This window comes from Mesoplodon densirostris, chromosome 13 (assembly GCF_025265405.1).
Source record: "Mesoplodon densirostris isolate mMesDen1 chromosome 13, mMesDen1 primary haplotype, whole genome shotgun sequence".
In the NCBI taxonomy this organism is placed as follows: Eukaryota; Metazoa; Chordata; class Mammalia; order Artiodactyla; family Ziphiidae; genus Mesoplodon; species Mesoplodon densirostris.
This window is the reverse complement of record NC_082673.1, coordinates 50,201,195-50,207,938: the sequence shown is the minus strand read 5'-3', so window position 1 is coordinate 50,207,938 and position 6,744 is coordinate 50,201,195. Positions and strand designations below refer to the sequence as shown.

Sequence of the window (6,744 nt, the reverse complement as noted above, 5' to 3'; positions counted from 1 at the left end):
CTTCATTTATAGATTTTTAATGCTTTCTAATGCTTTTTTAATTTCTATACCAATTTGGAAGCTATTGATTTCTTTTCATAGTAGTTACTTTAAATTATTGACATTAAAAACTTAGTTTAAAATTTTCTTAAGTGAAGAGGCAAACCAAAACTTGGAGAAAATATTTGCAAAACACATATCCAAATAAGAACTTGTATTCATAACATGCAGAAAACTTTCTAAACTCAACAATAAGGAAACAAACAACCGAACTTTTAGAATGCGTAAAAGATCTAAACAGATACTTCACCCAAGAAGATACACAGATGGCAAATAAGCAAATGAAAAGATGCTCAACATCATAAGTCATTAGGGAATTGAAAACTAAAACAATACTAAACACCCATTAGAATGGCTAAAATTTAAAAAAATAAAATAAAAAATAATTTTAAAAAGACTGATAATCCCAAATGCTGGTGAGGATGTGGAGCAACAAGAATTCTCATTCATTGCTGGTGGGACTGCAAAATGGGTACAATCATTTTGGAAGACAATTTCTTACAAAGCTGAGCATAATCTTACCTTACAATCCAGCAACTGTGCTCCTAGTTACCCAATTGAGTTAAAAATGTATGTCTACACAAAAATCTGTGCATGAATGTTTATATCAGCTTTATTTATAATCACCAAAACCTGGAAGCAACCAATATGTCTTCAATAAGTGAATGGATAAACAAACTATGGTACCTCTATACAATGTAACATTATTCAGTCATAAAAAGAAATGAGCATGCTCGCTTCAGCAGCACATACACTAAAATTGAAACGATACAGAGAAGATTAGCATGGCCCCTACGCAAGGATGACATGCAAATTCGTGGAGCATTCCATACTTTTTTTTTAATCAAAAAATCTGGGAACAATAAATATTGGAAAGGGTGTGGTAAAAAGGGAACCTCCTGCATTGTTGGTGGGAATGTAAATTGATACAACCACTATGGAAAACAGAATGGAGATTCCTCAAAAAATTAAAAATAAAACTACCATATGACCCACCAATCCCACTACTGGGCATATACCCTAAGAAAACCATAATTCAAAAAGAGACATGTACCACAATGTTCTTTGCAGCACTATTTATAATAGCCAGGACATGGAACCAACCTAAAGGTCCATCAACAGATGAATGGATAAAGAAGATGTGGCACAAATATACAATGGAATATTACTCAGCCATAAAAAGAAACAAAATTGAGTTATTTGTAGTGAGGTGGATGGACCTAGAGTCTGTCATACAGAGTGAAGTAAGTCAGAAAATAAAAATGGTACTGATGAACCTAGTTGCAGGGCAGGAATAAAGATGTAGACATAGAGAATGGACCTGAGGACACGGGGTGGGAGGGGGAAGCTGGGGTGAAGTGAGAGTAGCATTGACATATATACACTACCGAATGTAAAATAGTTAGCTAGTGGAAAGCAGCAGCATAGTAGAGGGAGATCAGCTCGGTGCTTTGCAATGACTTATAGGGGTGGGATAGAGAGGATGGGAGGGAGGCTCAAGAGGGAGGAGATATGGAGACATATGTATGCATATGGCTGATTCACTTTGGTGTACACCAGAAACTAACAGTATGGTGAAGCAATTAAGCTCCAATAAAGATCTATTTTAAAAAATAAAGAAAGAAATGAGTTATCAAGCCATGAAAAGATATGGAGGAACCTTAAATGCATATTGGTAAATGAAAGAAGCCAGTCTGAAAAGGCTATATACTGTCTGATTTCAGCTATATGACATTTTGGAACAGACAAAACTATAGAGACAATAAAAATATCATTGGCTGCCAAGGATTCCAAGGGAAGGAGATATAAAATGAGTAGCTTGAACACAGATTTTTCAGGGTGGTGATGCTATTCTGTGTAAAACTAATGGAGGATACATGTTATCATGCATTTTTCAAAACCTCTAGAACTGTACAACACAAAGAATGAAACAATGTAGTTATTGATTATAGTTAATAATAATGCTTCAATATTGGCTCATTTACTGTAACAAATGTACTGCACTAATACAAGATATTAATAATAGACCAAACTCTGTGTGGGGATAAGGGTTAAGGGGTAAGAGTGGAGCAGGTATATGGAATTCTATGTGCTATCAGTTCAATTATTCTATAAATCTGAAACTATTAAAAAAACAAAGTTTATTAATTATTTCTTAATTATCTTTGGTCATCTACATAATATGGTCTACTTTTGACAAAGGTGCCAAGTTAATTGAATGGAGAGATAATATTGTTTTCAACAAATGGTGCTAGAACATATATAAACAAAAAGGGGAGGGGAGACCTCAACCCTTACATAATAAGATATAAAATATTAACTTGAAAAGGGTCATAGACCTAAATGTATAACATAAAATTATAAAATTCTGGAAGGAAACATAGGAGAAAAATCTTCATGGTGTTAGATTAGGCAATAATTTCTTAGTATACTCAAAAAGTGAAAATCATAAAGCAAAAACTGCTAAATTGGACTTCATCAAAATACAAAATAGGGCTTCCCTGGTGGCGTAGTGGTTGAGAGTCTGCCTGCCGATGCAGGGGACGCGGGTTCGTGCCCCGGTCCGGGAGGATCCCACATGCCACGGAGTCGCTGGGCCCGTGAGCCATGGCCGCTGAACCTGCGTGTGCGGAGCCTGTGCTCCGCGACGGGAGAGGCCACAGCAGTGAGAGACCCACGTACTGCAAAAAAAAAAAAAAAAAAATACAAAATAGATTATCAGATGAATCACCTAAAGCTCTTTCTATTGGGAGGATTTTCCCTCACAACTCTCTTTTAGGGCCACTCCTGAGCAATCCGCTTTCAACTTTAACCCACATAGGAAGTCAACTCATCCATAAATTATGTTAGACCTTTCTCCTTTCTCTTCTGATAACAAGAAACCTCCTATGTAGCCATAGGTGATGGATGACATGGAAGCCTGGGCCACTTGCTTTTGAAGCTTTCCTGCAGCTTCTGGCCCCAATCTTGCCTAATCTCACTTCCACATTATTAATGAATTGCATTGGGCTTTCCCAACATTATAACATGATGGTTCTGACAGAACACATTGCACGAGGGTCAGTTCTGATCACATGGTTATTTGAGTTTCCATCCTCAGAGGCTTCCTCTCAACCAGGGCCCAGTAGCATGCCAGAGGCTGTTTTTAAAATGGAGCATAATTTTCTGCAGTGGATGACATGGTCTTACTCCAAAATCCTAGGAGTCTAGGTTATGATTTTCCTACTGGGGCTTGCCTTAAATTCCATAGCATTTTTCTACCACGTATACCATTAATATCATTGGACCTGCAAGGTTATGTGGTCCAAGTAGCAAAACTGCTTGCCCTGTGTCTAGACCTGCTGCCAAACTCTGTTCTGCTCTGGGCTCAGCTTACTAAATGGATCAGAGTAATATTCTCAGGAGTGAAATATGCCTCCTCCAGAATGCAAAGAAGCCTACTAAGCATTGTGTTTCTTTCTCACTGATGGCAAAAGTCATCCAATTCCATGGTCCATAGAGCTACTACTTCCTATAAATCTCTCAAAGCCTGAGATCTTTTCCTTGCCAGTGCATTCTGTTCCACTGGTGCCCAATCCCAAGTCATCACTGATAAAAATTTAACTCTTTCACTGCTACATCATTCTAGGGGTTATCAGTACTCCATCTACCAGCAGGGATGGAGTTCTGTCATCTGGTCAGTGAGTGACCCAGCTCTAATATCCCATTTTAGAGTCTGCTTCCTGGGACTATTTCTGGTTCCAAATTTTTCTAGGTCAGTATCCCTGGAAACAGACTGAGACAGAGATTTGCATGCTAAAGATTTTTGAGAAATGTTATAAGAAAAAAGGAAAGCAAGCATTGGGCTGAAGGAGAAGTTGAACTGAGAGACAGTTACAAGAGAGAACTCAGCAGATCCCATGAGATGTTATGGAGTTGGGATGACCCTTCAGAGTTGTCCAACTCTGAGGCAAAAAAAAGCCAGACTTTTGTATTCCTTCCTACATCAACCAGTTGTTGGATATGGGCTGCCCCCAGAAAGGGGCCTAACATTGGGTGAAGGAACAATTCAAATGATAGAGACTCAGCTTTGAGCCATGAGCATCCAATACTCTGAACAGCTGTGGAATTTTTTCTAAAAAGTCTGAAGTCACCCAATAGTTCTATTTTTCTCAGATCACAAAGCTCATAGCCTATGCTAGCTACACACTTACTGCCCCTACTTTTGTTCTAAACACACACAAAAAAATGTATTTTATTTTCCAGTTAGTATATTACTGAATTTACTAATTTGCTCAAAGTTTTTGCATGTGTTCCATCCCTTGCTGTTTAATAGTTCTTTTAGTATCTGACTGTTGCAATCTCCCTTAGTCTCTGTAAGCCTGAAATATCTTCATTTTGACCTCTGCATTAAATGGTAATTCTAGGTATAAAATTTTAAACTGGCAGCTATTTTCCTTTAGCTGATTATATGGACACACATCTGACACATACTCTTACTGGGAAGAAGTTTGCTGTCAGTCTCATCATTCTTCCTTGGCATTTGCTGCAAGGTACTCTTTTCCTTTTGGTACTGTTACTAGATGTATACAGGAGCCTGTCAGTGTATTATCCAGGCATCTAAGATGCTCTTTCATAATCATATTTTTCATATCTAACTCAGCTGCTTTCTGGGTGAATTATTCATTACTGTCTTCCAATTTACTAATTCCTCTTTGCCTGTGTCTAATGTAGAGTGTGTTTCATCAATACAGTTTTTAATTTCACTGGTTATATTATTCATTTTCAGGATTTTTAATTACTCTTTTTCGCATCCAGCCCTTTTTTGCTTCATTTCATCCTGGGTTTTATTTCATTATTTCTTCATTCTTTATGGATGTTATTCCTTCATTCATCTCACTGAACTTCCTAAATGTATTTATTTTAAAATATATATCAGTTGTTCTACTACATTAACTTTTATGAAATGAATTAATATAGAAAGTTTTTATTTTCTTGATTACTTTCTCAGTATTAGGGTTTTTCCTCCCCTGGCTTTAGGAATTATCAGTTATCTCCAGAATTTCTTTCTCAGTTTTTTCTTCCATGTCCACTTTTGTAGTGCTTTTCCCTGGTCCCCCAAGTCTCCCATAGCAAAGCCATATCCTATATTGAAGATTAAATGTTATATAACAGAGACATCAAGAATTTTACAGTTTCTGTCACAAAGTCATCTTAAGGCTTGATTCCATTTCTGGTCTCAAGGCTGTGTTTGCTTCTTCTGTCTCCCGTGGCTTCATATAAGCCATATTTCTATGCCTTTTACAACAGGGAGCCTCTTTCCCCAGTCCCTGGTTTCAATTAGTGAGCTTGGCTCTTCTCTCCCACCTCACAGGGAGGAAATCACCTCACAAGCATGAACTACCAGGTTGCATACACAGCAGCTGGCAGCCCTAGTCCCTCATCCACACCTCCACTGACCACCAAGTATTTCTATTTTGTATCTATTCCACAAAGATGTTTACTTTCTTTCATTTTATTGTTTTTAGCACAGCGAAATCTTTTTGAATGTTTGTGTTTAAAATGGTACCTATTGTTTTATATTTGGAACAGAAGGGTGCTTCAAAGTGTAAATTTACAAGGCCATCTTGTATAAAACTCGATAAACATTTATTTTCAAATATTTGTTGAATGAATAAATGAAATGCTCTTTGCATTCTCAAGAGTCCCTCTGAGCCTTTGTTTGTGCTGCTCTCTCAACCCAGAATGAACTTTGCCTCTTTTCAATCCTACTCATTGTTTAAATATTATCTCCCCTACAAAGGTTTCCCCAATGACAACATGCCCTACACAAAATTAATTATGCTCACCCTGTTTTCTCATTGCATTTATTCCAAACCTCTTTTACAGCCTATTTCAGATCATAAAACAGTTATTTTTACTTCTGCCACCTCAAGTGATTGCAAAACTGCATCTTATTTAGCTCTGAATTTTTGGACCTTACACAGTAGACTGCATTTTTATGTTTTCAAATATCTGTAAAATGAATTACTGTGAATTACAGACCAAGAGAATATACTATTTTAATCCCTAACTTTCTTTATTTCAAGATGTGAAAATATTTTACATTAATCAAAGCAGTGTTAGGACTATTTTATGTGTTACACCAGTATGTTGGGGAAAATTTGTGCTTTAAATTCTACAATGACTGATATAATCTTTAAAAGTAAAAAAGTGTAGCATAAAAAAATTTTCCTGTGCAACTTTAGCAACCTTGGCCTAGACTTGTGAGGGAGAAGGACTATGTCTTAAATGTCCTTTTATCTCTAATCCTTGGCATGGCACCTGGCACAAAGTAAACTCTCAAAGAATGTTATTGAACTAAAATGCAAAACTTTTCCCTATCGTAAGTAAATTGTCTTATTGTTATTTGTACAATGTTTATAGAGCAATATAGCAACAACTACTATTAATGGAGACCTTACTATGGGCCAAATACTATGTTAGCTATTTAAATTCATTATGCGGCTTCCCTTATGGCGCAGTGGTTGAGAGTCCGCTTGCTGATGCAGGGGACACGGGTTCGTGCCCCGGTCGGGGAAGATCACACAAGCCACGGAGCGGCTAGGCCCGTGAGCCATGGCCTCTGAGCCTGCGTGTCCAGAGCCTGTGCTCCGCAATGGGTGAGGCCACAACAGTGAGAGGCCCGCATAATGCAAAAAATAAATAAATAAATAAAATAATAAA

At 37.3% G+C, this 6,744-nt stretch overlaps 1 non-coding gene across 1 annotated transcript; it reads left to right on the top strand.

Annotated features, from left to right (window-relative positions):
• Positions 1-769: 769 nt before the first annotated feature.
• On the top strand, positions 770-876 carry LOC132501106 (U6 spliceosomal RNA). The gene has a single exon (XR_009534146.1). It is a non-coding gene; the product is annotated as a U6 spliceosomal RNA (small nuclear RNA).
• Positions 877-6,744: the final 5,868 nt, after the last annotated feature.